Raw genomic sequence first — 14129 nt, forward strand, 5'->3', positions numbered from 1 at the left:
AAGTCACTCACCATCCTGACTTGGAAATATATCGCCATTCCTTCACTGGAACTCCCTTCCTATCAGCAGTGAGTGTACCTACACCACAAGAACTGCAGCGGCTCAAGAAGGCAGCTCACCACCACCTTCTCAAGGGCAACTAGGGATGGGCAATAACTGCTGGCCCAGCCAGCGAACCCCACATCCCATGAATGATTTCAAAAAACGTGGATGATTTCGAACCACCAACCCTTTAGTTAGCAGCTAACTAGAGAGATCACTCTTCATTCCCCTTTGATTCTGGTTCGGGAAGAGTTTGATACAGTAGATAGGGAGAAACTCTTTCCACTGACGAGGGTCAGTGACCAGAGGACTGGGATTTAAGATAATTCAAGAAAGACAGACTTCATTTATATAGCCCTTTTCCCGACCAGCGGACGTCTCAAAACGCTTTCTGGCCAATGAATGACTTTTTGAAGTGTTGTCATTGTTGTGATGTAGGAAACACGGCAGCCAATCACCAGTCAGCAAACTCCCACAAACAGCAATGTCATTGTGAGCGGATGATGTGTTTGTGTGACGTTGACTGAGGGACACATGGCTATGAGATCAAGCACCTCCTCATTTTTCTCAGTCGGTATATACAATCTAATTCCCCTTGCTGTACAACCCGTTACAGAGATTGTTATAGAAAAGAGGGAAAGGCTTGCTACAGCTATACAAAGCCCTGGTTAGATCACACCTGAAGGACTGTGTATAATTCTGAGAATGACACCTTATAAAGAATCAATATTTGCATTGAAAGTGTCAGAGGAGCCGCATTGATGAGGTTGGTGGGTTTTGGAAATTGAAAGTTGTACATCTGCAGCTTGTGGCACTATTTCACCTCACTGTTCACTTCATGTTCTTGTCTAACACACTCGATGCTGTTATTGGCTGAACGAGTCCTCTGTGTTTGAACTAAACATGCTCTTATTTTGGAAGGAAGAACGGGGAGCGACAGGATAAATTGCAGGGTTCCGGAGAAAAGGTCGGGTAATGGCAGGGACAGGACGGGCAGAAGGCCCACTTTCTCTGCTGTAACCATTCTATGATTTGATACAAATAATATTTCCCAAATAGCGCGTGCTCTAGCTGTAGACGAGTTGTTAATATGATAGATTTGAAATCCAGTTGTGTTTCCTCACGGAGGTTCGAATCTTGCCAGCTGTGCTATTCATTATTTCTGATCTTAAACGGTTGCCTTCAGAATTCAATCTCATTCAAATGGAGAATAAAACATCCAAATACATCCGTGTTCTCTTATTTCCGTTCATTTATCAGCCTTCTGAAAATCTCCAGCTGTAAATGGAACAAAAACGGGGCCAAGTTGGTGACATCCTTGCTTTCTGGGTGTTTGTCTCTCCTGAGGCCTCTGTCACTCTCAGTGTATATGTGTGTCTGTGTTTCTCTGTTTGTGTCAATGTGTTTCATTTTCCCGAGCGGGGTGAACACACTTTACCAGCAAAAACTTTATTTACTTTAGTTGTGCAACTTCATATTGAAATGTTACTGAGAGAAATATCAGGGTGAAAGATGCAACAGGAAATTGTCTCTTTCTATGTATGGACTACAACAACAACTTATATTTATAAAGCACCTTTAACCTGTTGAAACGTCACAAGGCGTTCCCCATGGTCATTATATAACAAAGTGTGACACTGAGCCTCATATTCGGTCAGATGACTAAAAGCTTGGTCAAAGGGGGAGGCTTTAAGAACTGTCTTAAAGGAGGAAAGTATCGATTTCATGTTCCAGCTAACAGCAATGGTTCATCTCATTGGGGAAGAAGTCACTTGTGTTCAACCTGAACAGACCATTTAGCCGGAGAAAGTTGACTGGTGAAAGAGATTGGGAATGAAAAAATTCCAAAAGTGGCCTCCATGAGCCACATTTCCAGCCCGGGTAGCAGCTTCCCTGATGGCCGACTGGTTAGGGCTCAACACTTTCACTGCCACTCCCCTGGTTTGATTCCCTATCAAGGAATTGAGATTTGTTGCACTTGAGCGAACTGCTAAAGCCAACATTATTGTCTTCCTGGCTGAAAAAAACACAGAACAGCTCTGTCAGAGTCAGGGGAATGAGAGTTGAAGTTTCACATCAGAGCTGAAATGTTACACCTGCAACAAGTCGAGAATAAATCCAGAGTCGGAGTGAGGGGGCGAAAATAAAAGAGATGGGCTGTGACAGGTTACAAAGCACTGACTATAGAGCTGGTGGTGCAAGGCAGAATATTATTCCTGCGTTACCCATGTTACTTTCAGTTCTAATTTCCTGATTTATCACATACCCAACATTACCACGACAGTCCGGTGGCCATAAACAACTCCCACCAATGTTTGTTGCGTCTTGCTGTTTCTTAGCTCGACCCAAACTGATTCTTCATCTTTACGCTTCAATCTAAGATCCTCTCCCACTAATGTACCAATCTCGTCCCTTATTAACAGCACTACCCCACCTCCTTTTCCTTTTTGCCCATCCGTCCTAAATGACGTTTCCCCTTGAATATTCAGATCAACCAATCACACTGCTCTGTCAAAGCAGAACACATGGCCGATTGGCCAAATCGTTTGCTGTAGCTTTCTGTCATTTTGTGTTTCCTAACACCCCGGTTGTATCTCTCTAAATTATGCTGCCATTTTATAACTCAATCTAGCGAGATGTAATCCCTGCCCTTCTATCCGACGCTTTGAATTCAAGACAATGAGCAAATTCAGCGGGTTTTGTTGTCATTTCTCGCACTGAATTTGAAACTGGACTCGTTCAACGACAATTAAATAGTCTCAACCGTTCACCCCTTCAAAATGAACCTGTTGTGTTGCTTCTTGCAGTGCATCTGCTAAACAACATAAGCTCATCCCACTCCGCTTTCTTCATAGTGAAATCCAGTGTGAAAATAGGAACAATTTCAAAGTTTAACAACGTGCAGAAGACTGGAAGGAGAGTGTGGCTGTGGATAATTGACACTGCACATTCCTGTAATCAGTATCTCGGACAATCAGGAAAATGAGATCCTGTAAACCCATCCCTTCTCAAAGCTTCGTGTCTTACATTCCCTGTCCCTGATTCGCAGGGAAATATTGAATTCATGAACTTTCTGTGTCTGGCTCAAGCAACTAATTGACCTGGGAGCTGGAGGCGAAGCAGAGACAGAAGCAGGAAGAGATGCAGCATGGAAGTGTTTAGAATTTGATGTGTGTCAGTTACTGTCAGTGATGAATTTCTGCCGTGTGTTCCCTTGTCAGTTTCACAGGAGCCGCATGAGATGAGGTTGGTGGGTTTTGGAAATTGAATGTTGTACATGAGCAGCTTGAACAAAAGGTCGAACAATTGCCAGCTCAGATTGAATGTATGGGTTTGTGTGCGGTGTTTCATTTTAACAGGAAGGGTGAGGAGAGGCAGCATCGATATAAATTTCTGTGGGGAGCAAGCGATTTTTTGGAACTGGTTAAATGACTCTTCCAGAGAGATTGTATGGACACGATGGGCTGAATGTACTCCTCTACTGTAACCAACTATGATTTTATACCGACCATATTTACTTGTGCGGAGGGCTATAGCGGAGTGATTAAGGCGATGGAGTCCAAATCCATTGGGGTTTCCCACGTCTCATTATTCCTGATTTTAACTGTGTGTCTACAGAGTTAATTATCGGTAAAATTGAATCAAACAAATCCAAAAACTCGGGATGTTTCCTATTTCTGTTCATTCATGAAAACATTCACGAAATTTGCATTCGGAAATGGAACGAAAACGAAGCCAGGTTGGTGTCATGTTTGCTTTCTGGGTGTTTGCCTCTCCCGAGAGACAAACCCTTGCCCTCTGTCACTCTCGGTGTATGTGTCTGTGTGTGTTCCTATGTGTGTGTGTCAATGTGCGTCAGTTCCTCATTTTTACCATCCAAACATTATTCACCTTCGTCCTGCGGCTTCATATTAAGATGGCCCAGAGAAAACAAAAGCGCTGTTTTAAAAGATGCAAGAGGACATTTATTTCTGGTTCTTTTTGAGTGGAAACTGTTCAGCTACTAAATGCCCGGATGTTACAAAGCGGAGGCTGATTGAAGCTTTCACATGATTTTATGAAGTAGCTGAGAATCCCCGCGGGGCCGAATGGCCTATTCATGATCATGGATTTGTATATTCTAATTCAGTGCCAATGCCGGTCAAGGTGATGGTTGTTTCTGCTTTGACAGTGATAGTGAGTGGCCGAATGGACTGAGGTGCTGGTCGAGGTTCCTGTGATTTGGGCTCCACTACTGCGGTTGTTAAACTTTCCGGTGGTTTGTTTTTGAGGCCGTTCCAAAAAACCCTCCATACGGCCAGGGAACAGCTGAGCTGTGCAGTGTTGTATTTTGGTTGGGAGGATGGGGAGAGGCAGTCTAAGTTGGGTTAATGGCATGCACTGAAAGTATTTTTTCTCTCTTACTCCCTGTACCCATTCTATTATTTTAGACAAACAACAGATCAATTTCACTAAGTCGTTGTGGCCAAGTGATTTTAGCTGACGGTCTGCAGAATTAATTATCGGTTAATTGGAATAAAAACCACCCAAATAGCCCGCGATTCTTATTTCTGTTCATCTGCAAACATTCACTAAATTCGCAGTGGGAAATGGAAGAGTAATTGACCACTCTTGATCAACCAATCACAACTGCTGTTTGACAGCAGCACACCAGGGCCGAATGGCCTCTTTCCTTCCTGTAACTTTCTATAACTTTAAGTTTCCCAACACCACGGATTCTCTTTCCCAGTCATTCTGCCATTTTATAACCCATTTTATCGAAATGTACTTTGTTACCTTGTGTCCTGTCCTTCTGAAGTCAAGACCCGGAATGAATTCAGTCAGAAGTTTTCTTGTCATTTCCAGCAGGAGATTTGGAACCAGACGAGTTGAATGACAGTTTAAATGGTGCCAACCCTTCACTGCAGCTCATTGTATTTTTGAGTGGAGATGATTTCTGTTTGTTACAAAGTGCAGGATGATCTGATTAACTGACGGAGCTGGATCCAGGTTCCGAATGGTCAATTCCTACTCCATTGCTTTTGTTCTATTTCAGTGGCCATACCTGCGAAGGAGATGATTAAAAGCCCCTATCCCTGTGGTAGCGTGGCCGAGCGGTCGAAGGCGCTGGATTAAGGCTTCAGTCTCTATGGAGGCGTGGGTTCGAATCCCACCGCTGCCAAACATTTAGCAGCCCCCTTTGGACAGATACCACCTCAAATTGAGTGCGCAGTGCTGTATTCTGGCAGGAAGAATGAGGAGATGATATAAATATGAGTAAAGGCAGGATGTTGAATTTTAGTTGTTGAGTTCCAGAGAGTCCGTATGTGAGTAAACGTCAATGATTTTACACAAACAGCAGTGTCGTCAGTGTCGGTTCTGTGTTCATGGAGGAGTGGATAAGGGGATGGGGTTGGAATTCTGGTGGCTCTCCTCACAGAGGTACAAATCCTACCGGTTCCAGTTCTCATCATTCCTGATTTTGATAAGGTGCCCATGGAATTAATTCATGGATAAACGGAATTAAAACCATACAAACGCTCCCGTGGTTTCTTCTTTCCCTTCGTCTGTGTGAGTGTCAATGTGGCTCACTTTCCCAAGGGATTGGACACATTTTTAACACTACAAACTTTATTCACATTAGTTGACCAAATTCAAATCAAAAATAGCAGGTTGAAAGGTACAAGAGGAAGTTGTTTCCTTCTCTGTGTGCTCCATTACAACAACAGGTTACATTTGGATAGCGCCTTTAATGAAACCTCCAAAGGTGGTTCACAGGTTCATTATATAAAAGGGTCTGACACTGACACGCATAAGGAGATGTTAGGCCAGATGACCAAAAGCTTGGTCGGAGAGGTACGTTTTAAGAACAGTCTGAAAGGAGGAAGGTGAGGTGGAGAGACAGAGAGGCTTAGGGAGGGAATTACAGAGCTAGGGGCCTCAGTAAGTGAAACCACAGTCACCAATGATGGAGCCATTCTGACTGGGAATGTACAAGAGGCCAGAATTAGAGAAGCACAGATATCTCAGAGGCTTGTGGGGTTATAGCAGATCACAGAGATAGAGAGGGGCGAGAACGAGGAGGGAATTGAACACAAGGATAAGAAATTTTGAAGCAGATACATTTTTTGACCGGGAGCCAATGTGAGTCAGCGAGCAGAGGGATGAGAGGGGAATGGGACTTGCTGTGACTGAAGACACAGGCAGCAGTTTTGGATGACCTCAATTTGCGGAAGGGAGAATGTTCACTTACATTCCAGAACTGACATTCTGCTGGATCAGCACTGCCCTTTTTCCAAGACCAATATTGATTCTTTATAATGTGCGGTTCCCAGAACGATACACAGTCATCCAGGTGTGATCTAACCAGGGCTTTGTATAGCTGTAGCAAACCTTTCCCTCTTTTCTATAACAGCCTCTGGAACAGGTTGTACAGCAAGGGGAGTTAGATTTTATATATCGACTGAGAAAAATGAGGAGATGCTTGATCAGAATGAACTTCTTTCAAATATTCAAGAGGAAATCAATTGCATAAATAATTATTTCTTTTTATTCCTAAGACAACATATGAATCCCCAATCCAACTCTCCGTGTCATTGGGTCCGGGAAACTTTGTTCATTTTCACACACTGAGCATGGGCACTGAGAAGCTCCTGCACCTCTTTCAGTATTGTGTTTCTTAATTCAGAGTTTTCAAAAGGGAATTGACAACTATTTGAAATGGAAAAAAAACTGCAGGGTTATGAAGGAAGAGAATGATATTGGAGCTAAGTGGATAGCTCTTTGAAGAAAGCACACACCCGATGGGTCGAATGGCCTCCTACTGAGCTGTGTCAATTTACAATTAGATCAATTTCTCTGCAACATTCCAAAATGTCCCACCCCAGTTCTATTCCTGTGAAACAAGATCTTGCAGTGCAGCATGTCTACACAGTTTGAAATTCTAGACAAGTCCCTTTGGCTTTTTCTCCCAAATTGTTTCTGTGGTATAGCGGCGGAACCAGTGATGCCCATCCCATAAATGAATACAGAAACAAATAGTGATTATCACATACACTTCACATGCGCAAGGTCGCTGGTTTGAAAGCTGACAGAAATATTATCAAAACTGAATCATCAAATTGTGAGAAGTTGCACAATTCCCGTTTGTTGCTAAACAATAACTGAATACATTATCTCACAGCCATGTGACATTGTCACTTCCCCAGGCTTTGAATGATTTTCTCCAAAAGGCACGGTTTTGAGAAAGAGACAATAAATGAGACGAATTGCAGTAAGATAGTTTACACATGTGTGAAGTGTTGAATGGCCTGCTGATGTGCTGTGTCATTTTATGATTCTAATGTCAGATCAATTTCACGGCCGCATGGCTATGTTTTTCAGCCGAATTGTACTTCCACAAAACAGGGTCCGGAAGTGCAGTAAGACTGCACGTTTTGACATTCTAAGTCGGTCCCTGTGGTTCTGCCCATTGTTTCTACAGTTACCAATTGGTTATCACGTACACGTAAAAGTTCCTCTGTCTGGAAATGGGTAGGAACATTATCGATATTTACACATCTAAGTGAGGGAAATGTCTATAATTCACATTTGTTGTTGAAAATTAACTGAATATAATATCTCCCGCCACATTAAATTTTCCCTTTACCAAGCTGCAAAAAGCATTCTCAAAATCAGGAGGGATGAAACTGACTCAGCACAAAAACTAGCAGTTTCTTTAATCAACAACATAAATTAATGAGTTTACAAATGCAAATTAACAGTTAATTACTGACTGAAAGTTGACTACCAGTGTGATCCAAAGACTAGCGTCACCCGAAAAACAGAAGCAAGTGATACTGTGATTGAACACGAGGGAATGGGAGAGATGGTGCAAAATCACTTTGTGTCGCTCTACATCACGGATCTTAATTCTTTCATGGGCATCGCTGGTCAGCATTTGTTGTCCATCCGAATTGCCCTTCAGCTGTGTAACTTGTTAAACCATTTCAGAGGGTAGTTGAGAATCAATCACATCACTGTGGGTTTTGGAGTCACAGGCAGGTCAGACCAGGCAAGGACGACAGATTGAATTCCCTAAAGGACTGGTGAATCACATGGGTTTGTATGGCAATCAATGATAGTTTCATGGTCATCGTGACTGAGAAAATACTGAGGACGTGTCAGATCAGAATAAACACCTTTTGTAAGTTCACCATGAAATCAGTTGCATAAATAACTAATGTTTATGTCGAAAACCGCAGAAAGAACCCTAGTCCAACTCTTCATTTCATTGGGTAAGGGAAATATTCATTGAGGCAAACTGCCTGGATTCTGCAGAAACTCCTTCCTCCAAAGGGAATTTGGCAATGGTTGAAATGGGGAAAATTCTGATACATGGAAAGAGAGAAGGAAATTGGGATTAATTGGCAAGATCTTTGTAAAAGGCTGGTTATAAATAGAACAGGTGGAAGGTCCTCTTACTGCGCTGTGCCATTTGATGATGACATTGTTGATCAGTCTGTCTCCAGCATTCCTAATGAGAACAGCCGAATTCCATTTCTTCAAAACAAAGACCCAAAGTGCTGCTGCATGACGTCACCGCTTAACATTCCAGACAGCTCCATTGGGATCCAGGCAGGGAAATGTTCCTGTAGCGTTGTGGTTACCCAGCTCATTTCGCTTCTGCAAGTTACTCCATTCGATGCTCGGGGAAAACATTACCACCCAGCTGTGTGGAGAAGTTGTATCGCTCCCATTCCTGTTTGTTGTTGAATGTGAACTGAATGCTGGATCTTGCAGCCACGTTAGATTCGCTCTTCACCATTTCTGAAGATAACATTCAGCAAAATAAGATGTTTCCTCTGGCAGCGGGTGATTGGAGAGTGCGGGGCTGGAATATTGTTACTTGTTCCTGTCTCACTCACTGTGGAGCTGAGCAAGAGCGACGAATTAATGGGCTTGTTTCAATCCAATAGCCTGATAGATCTCTATTGATTTAGATGGGGGTTCACGATCGTTTATATTCTTTGTGAGATCTGAAATGAATATCCGTAAACAGAGCTCGTTGTGAGAACTCAGTGGGTGACAGACGAGTTTTCAACGTGGGGTGGGATGGATTTTCTTGTAGTTTCAGGGCCCCGAAACAAATCAGAGCATTAATGAGTAATGATGGGGAGAAAAAAGTGCCAGCTTCGTCCCTGGGTGGTCTCGAACCACCAATTTTTCGGTTAACAGCCGAACGCGCTGACCAATTGCGCCACAGAGACTTAATGAAGGAACTGGCACTCTGTAAGATATCCTAAACCAATGGCTCAGCGAGGGAAAGCTTCAGATTGCCGTGACTGCAATGACAATTATTCCCTATCAGTTTAACTCTTCCCAAATAAAGGTTGGGACATTCATTGAGGGCACATGGAAAAAGTCTGATCCCGCCCACTGCAGACACATCCATGTCACCGGGAACCAGCTCTCCTACAACCGGTGCCGTCTCCCTTCGAGTCTTTCCGTGTTTTGTCTGTTACCAAGTATTCTGATTGTCCCGAAGCCGGTAATTCTAAAGGGGTTTCTCTGTTACACAGCGAGTGGTTAGGATCTGGAATGCACTACCTGAGAGTGTGGGGGGGAGGCAGATTCAATCGCGGATTTCAAAAGAGAATTGGACAGAAAATGCAGGTCTCCAGGGACAAACGCGAGGGAGTGGGACCAGGTCAGTTAGTTTTCAGAAGAGAAAGAGATCTCCCTTTTCAGACGGAGTTAAGGAGATTTATTTCCTCTCATAGAGTCATTCGCCTGTGGAATTATTTTCATCAGAGGTTTGGTCATTGAATTTACACAAGGCAGAATTAGACAGATTTTTGATAGACAAGGGGGTCAAAGGTTATGGGGGGCAGGCAGGAAGGCAGAGTTGAGTCCACAACCAGATTTGCCGTGACCTCAATGAATGGTGAAGCAGGGTCAAAGGGCTGAATGGCCTACTCCTGCCCCTGAGACATTTGTTCCTCCGACCCAGGCTGAATGGCCTCCATCTATGTGTAGCCTTATCTCTGATCCTCTGACACTATGAGGCTCTGGAGAGGCAAATGGTCAATTCCTGCTTCTATTTGTTATATTCTATTTTGGAGCCGTTACCACCCAAGGCAATGGTTAGTTTACTTTTGATAGTGGGAGCGTGGCCGGCTGGGTTAAGGTGTTTTGTTTGGCCTCTGTTCTCTTCGTGGGTTCGATTCGAAATTTCAGTTGATTTGTTCTTTCAGTCACTTCACCTGAGCATGGGCTCACGGCCGTCGATGTCTTAAGATCTTCATCTTGGCAGGAAGAACAAGGAGACGTCGTATGAATTGCAGGGTTACTGGGAATATGTGGGGCCGAATTCCCACTTTCTCTGTTATAACCTTTCTGTGATTTCATATGAACAAGATTAAAATTGATGTGAGATCTGTAATTGCGGATGAGTGGTTAAGACAATGGGTTTGAAATCTACTGGGCTCTTCCCGTGTAGGTTTGAATCCTCGCTGTCTGCTGCTCCTTACTTTAAGTGAATCTAGAATTAAATTAATTGTTGGTGAAATGGAATAAAAACTTTCCAAACACTCCCGTGTGTTTCTCCTGCTTCTGTTCTTCGTTTCTTTCTTTCCGTTCATCTGCAAGCATTCACCAAATCTGCAGTCTGAAATGGAACAATAATTGGAGAAGCTGGTGACATCCTAACTTTCTGGGTGTTTGTGGATCCTGAGGCCTCTGTCACTCTCGGTGTATGTGTCTGTGTGTTTCTCTGTGTGTGTCAATGTGGCTCAGTTCCCTGAGGGGATGAACACTTTTTTACCATCACAAACTTCATTCACATTATTCGTGCAACTTCATGTTAGAATGTTATGGTCCCCCGTCTTTTCCCCTGAGACCTGAATTTTCTGTCCAATTCTCTTTTGAAATCCGCGATTGAATCTGTCTCCCTCACACTCTCAGGCCGTGCATTCCAGATCCTAACCACTCGCTCTGTAACACAGAAGCCCCTTCAGAATGGTACACTTTATGTGATGTTGCCTCTCTTCATTCTTCTGACCAACATGAATCACTTCACACTTCCCTACATTAAATTTCAGGTTCGCTTTAACAGTTTACACGAGGAATTCCTGTGCATTGTGACAGTTCAAACAGCGGTAAGAAAAAAGTTAGCTCCTGATCAGGAGTTGAACCTGGGCTGCGGCAGTGAAAGTATTAAATCCGAAGCACGAAACTCTCCGACTTGCAGTGAAGCTGAGGCTGTTTTCACTCAGAAGCCAGCGGCTGTGATATTAACAAAGCGGGATGGAGAGAGACTCAGTTTGAGCGGTGACACTGCTGGAGGGATGGGGAGTTGGGGATCACCCATCAAAGCTTAAAAAAAACTGCGGTGCCCAGCATGGGGCTTGAAGTCACGATGCTGAGATTAAGAGTCTCACGCTTTACCGGGTAAGCTAGCCGGGAATGCACAGTCATTGCTCCCTATGCAAAAATTCAGGGAGATCAATGTTCCTTCCTCCCTGGAGCCTCAGCTTGTTCTGAATTTCAAAGTGTGGAAGGTAATCGGCCTACAAAAGCCCCAAGGTTACAATACATTCCTCTCAATCACCAATAACATCATTCACATCTTCCACTTCTTAGCTGCACCTCCTTCCAAACATTGCAAACTCCACTTGCATCTTTCATCCTGATATTTTTCTCTTGGACACTTTAGTATGAAGCTGCACAATTAATGTGAGTCAAGTTTATGAAGTGAATATGTGTCCATCCCCTCGGGGAACTGAACCACATTGACACACACAGAGGAACACACACCGACACAGACACCGAGAGTGACAGAGGCCTAAGGAGAGACAAACACCCAGAAAACAAGGATGTCACCAACTTGGCCAATTATTGTTCCATTTCAGGGGCCAAATGTAGTGAATGTTTTCAGATGAACAAAAGTAAGAAACACGGGGGTGTTTGGGTGGTTTTCTTTTTCATTTGACGGATAATTTATTCTGCAGACAGTTTGTGTCAATCAGGAATGAGAAGAAGGGGAGTTGGCAGGATTCGAACCATGTGTAAAAATGCCTTCAGCACTCGGCCAGGACAACTGGGTAAAGGCTGCATGTTGTTTGTTTAAAATAATAGAATGAATACAGGGAGTTCCAGTGAAAGAAGGTCTTCCAGTCCGTGTCATTGTCCCACCTTTTCCCAGTCACCCTGGGATTTACACTGTCTCTCCTCATTCTTCCAACTGAAATACAACACGGCACAGCTCAGCTGTTCCTTCACCGCACGGAGAATTTTTGGAAAGCGCCTCAAATAACCAACCACCAGAAAGTTTGGCAGCGGTGAGAGTAAAGCCCAAATCACCAGAGAGATCGGAACCTGAACCAGCGGCTGAGCCCACTCGGCCTCACTATCACATTCAGATTAGACACAAACATTATCTTCACCAACATTGACACTGAATTACAAAATAAAAAATTATGATCAGGAATTGGCCATTCGGCCCCTCGGGCATTCTCAGCTACTTAATAAGGTCATGTGAAAACTTCAATCATCACCCAGTAACATTCGGACGTAAAGTTGCTGAACAGTTTCCACTCAAAGAAAAGAGAGAAATGTTTTAAAACTGCTCTTTTTTTCCCTGTACCACCTTAACATGAAGCCACAGAATTAACATGGCCAATGTTTGGGTGGTAAAAATGGGAAACTGAACCACATGGACACACACAGAAAATCACACACATGCATGTTGTTAAGATTTGAAATTGTCCATATTTTCACACTGTCTTTCAATGTGCAGAAAGTGGAGCTGTGATCAGCTTACAGCTCAGAAGATGTACAGCAAGAATGTCTATTATAGGCTGATGCTCACGGTATCTGTTTGAACTCGGTGAGCTGCATCTGACGATTGAGAACATTTAGTTGCCGTTCAACAAGTCCGGTTCCAAATTCCCTGCCATAAATGATAAGAAAACTCGCTGAATTTGCTGAATGTCTTGAATTCAAAGCATCATATGGAAGGTAAGAAAGTTCATCTTAACCGTGGTTTTAGGAAAAATAAAATGACAGAAAGTTACAGCAAAGAAAAGAGGCCATTCGGCCCTGTGTGCTGCTTTCAAAGAACAGTATGATTGGTTGATCTGAATACTTTTAGGAAGAATGGACAAAAAGGAAAACGAGGCGGGGTCGCGCTCTTAATAAGGAACGAGATCGGTACATTAGTGATAGAGGATCTTAGATTGAAGGATCAAGATGTGGAATTAGTTTGGGTGGAGCTGAGAAACAACAAGAGGCAGCAAACATTGGTGCGAGTTGTTTATAGGCCACTAAACTGTAGTGGGAATGTTGGGCATGGGATAAATCAGGAAATTAGAGCTGCATGTGATATGGGTAATACAGGAATAATATTCTGCCTCGCACCACCAGCTCTATAGTCAGTACTTTGTAACCTATCACAGTCCTTCTCTTTTATTTTCACTCCCTCACTCCGACTCTGGGTTTGTTCCCGAGTTTTGCCCTTGTGACATTTCCAGCTCTGATGTGAAATTTACACTCTAACTCCATAATTTCTAGCAGAGCTTTACAGTGTTATTTTTAACAAGCAAATCAATCACATTGATTTGAACAGCTCACCCAGGAGGAATAAGTTTCAAATCCCTAACGAAGAATCGAACGCAGGCTGTACTGATAAAATTACCGTATTCTAACCACTAACCCAGCAGTTTGATACATGCAGGCTGCTTATGAAATTGTCCCTTTCCAGACCCCTTTTACTAGGGACAAGTTTCTTTGACCAAATTGTCTGTGTCGTTTGAACACAAGTGATGTCTTCAGCCAATGAGAAAAACCATTGCTGAGAGCTGGAACATGAAATCGATACTTTCCTCCTTTAAGACAGTTCTTAAAGCCTCCCCCTTTGACGGAGCTTTTAGTCATCTGACCGAATATGAGGCTCAGCGTCGTACTTTGTTATACAATGCTCCTGGGGAACGCCTTGTGACGTTTCATGAGGTAAAAGGAGCTTTATAAATATAAGTTGTTGTTGTACTCCATACATAGAAAAAGACAGACTCCTGTTGTCTCTTTCATCCTGATATTTTTCACTGTAACATTGTAATGTGAAGTTGCAC

General features: G+C 43.2%; 1 protein-coding gene, 1 long non-coding RNA gene and 2 other non-coding genes across 4 annotated transcripts in view; 2 read left to right on the forward strand and 2 right to left on the reverse strand.

Annotated features, from left to right (window-relative positions):
* The window catches only part of LOC144698256 (uncharacterized), a 117243-nt gene that overhangs the window by 31975 nt on the left and 71139 nt on the right, over positions 1-14129 (reverse strand). The gene's annotated exons all lie outside the window — the stretch shown is intronic.
* The window catches only part of LOC144698516 (uncharacterized), a 59097-nt gene that overhangs the window by 22591 nt on the left and 22377 nt on the right, over positions 1-14129 (forward strand). The window lies entirely within an intron of this gene.
* Positions 5122-5203, forward strand: trnal-aag (transfer RNA leucine (anticodon AAG)). Its single transcript has one exon. It is a non-coding gene; the product is annotated as a tRNA-Leu (tRNA).
* trnan-guu (transfer RNA asparagine (anticodon GUU)) lies at positions 9196-9269 on the reverse strand. The gene has a single exon. It is a non-coding gene; the product is annotated as a tRNA-Asn (tRNA).

Source organism: Cetorhinus maximus, chromosome 23 (genome assembly GCF_964194155.1).
Source record: "Cetorhinus maximus chromosome 23, sCetMax3.hap1.1, whole genome shotgun sequence".
NCBI classification, from domain to species: domain Eukaryota; kingdom Metazoa; phylum Chordata; class Chondrichthyes; order Lamniformes; family Cetorhinidae; genus Cetorhinus; species Cetorhinus maximus.